Raw genomic sequence first — 1,532 nt, 5'->3', positions numbered from 1 at the left:
TTCCCTATCTAATATTTTAAAGTTGTACGTTTAGCATTACATATAAAAGACTATGCAGACTTCAGACATTATCTTCCACCAGAGACGGTTCCCCATTTTCTCTGTCAGTATATATAAAAATGTTTCTGTTATCTCAATCCATTCAGGGATTGAATTGAGTTGAGACTTAACTGCGATTTTATCCCATCTTGTTTTGTTTTTAGTTTGGTCTTTTTTTTTCTGGATTTTTGATTGGGAGCTTGGCAGATCCCCAACTTTTCAACTCTAAAGTTCTATACTTCAGAGAGTTGAGCTTATCTCTTCATTTTCTTCAGGATGTGGTTAGTGTTTTTATTTATAACAGACTAGCACCCCAAGGCAGCAGAAAAAAAAATGTGTTCTATCTATCTCTTAGCTTTTGTCCTTATTTTTGCTCACTACCTACACCACACCAGAAATCTCATGGGCAAAAATGGTGTTGCATTTAGGGCTATTTTAGTTTTCACTCAATCATGCAAGGGTCATAGGTCACAGGTCGGCTAATTCTCTGATGGTTTTGCTTTCCCTCGGTAAAGTCTCAGTGGTCAGGCTCAGCATAATCCTCTGTTCGGTACCACTTTTGAGAAGATGATGTCTGGCTCTCTTCAGCACTTTCTTCACTGGAATTTTAGTTTATCTAGTCTTTATTACTTCTGCAGTTTTTCAGTGTTTTTAAAATATAATATTTGAGAGTTTTCTGTGTTGTTTTCCCTGTGTTGCAGTAAGAATACTCAGCTGACATAAACTACTGGGGTTTATGCAGATGTAGAAATTTATATTATTACTTTTGAGTTTGTACTCATTGTTTTTTGCTGATATACTTGGTAAATTTTTTTTGGAATGTTAACATTTTATGTTAAAAAGTCTAGTGGCCCTGAATAATGTTATCTTCTAGCAGATTTACTTTTGCTTTTGACAAATTGTTAGAACAAGTATAAATTCACCTTGATTCACTATGGGTCTGACCTGATTTGAACCTGAGTTCTATCTTTTGAGAGCAGGTTCACGTCCAGTTCATACTTTAAGGGAGTAGCTTTTTAGGGCATCCTAGTGAGTGCTTGACTGTTTGTTAGGGCTTCTTCCTAGCTTCTCTTAGATTCTGATTTTTTATTACTGTAGAAAGTTCACTTAGTTTCTCAGTCTCTTAGCTACTTCTTACAAGCTAGCAAATTCCTCAAGGGGAAAATCAATAATGAATATTTGACTGACTTCTCTGAGCTTGCCTTCCTCTGGGATTTTAGCCCCTCAAATCTGTTTCCTTTAAGAGCTCTTGGATGCCTTTTTTCACATTTTTAAAATAAAATTTTGTATTTATTCCTTGTTTTCTTACTGTCTCATTTGAAACATTTGTCTGGTCTGTCATATCCCAAGGCAGAAGTGACCTATGTACTCTTTTCAGGTCAACACCTGTACCCTAAATTGATTTAAAGCTACTGATTAAACTTAACTGGGTCTTTTATATCTTGATCATAGTCTTTTTCGAAATTCCATATGCTTCTCTCATGTTGGAAAAG

This window comes from Pteropus alecto, unplaced genomic scaffold (genome assembly GCF_000325575.1).
Source record: "Pteropus alecto unplaced genomic scaffold, ASM32557v1 scaffold25, whole genome shotgun sequence".
NCBI classification, from domain to species: domain Eukaryota; kingdom Metazoa; phylum Chordata; class Mammalia; order Chiroptera; family Pteropodidae; genus Pteropus; species Pteropus alecto.
This window is presented reverse-complemented; position numbering follows the sequence as displayed.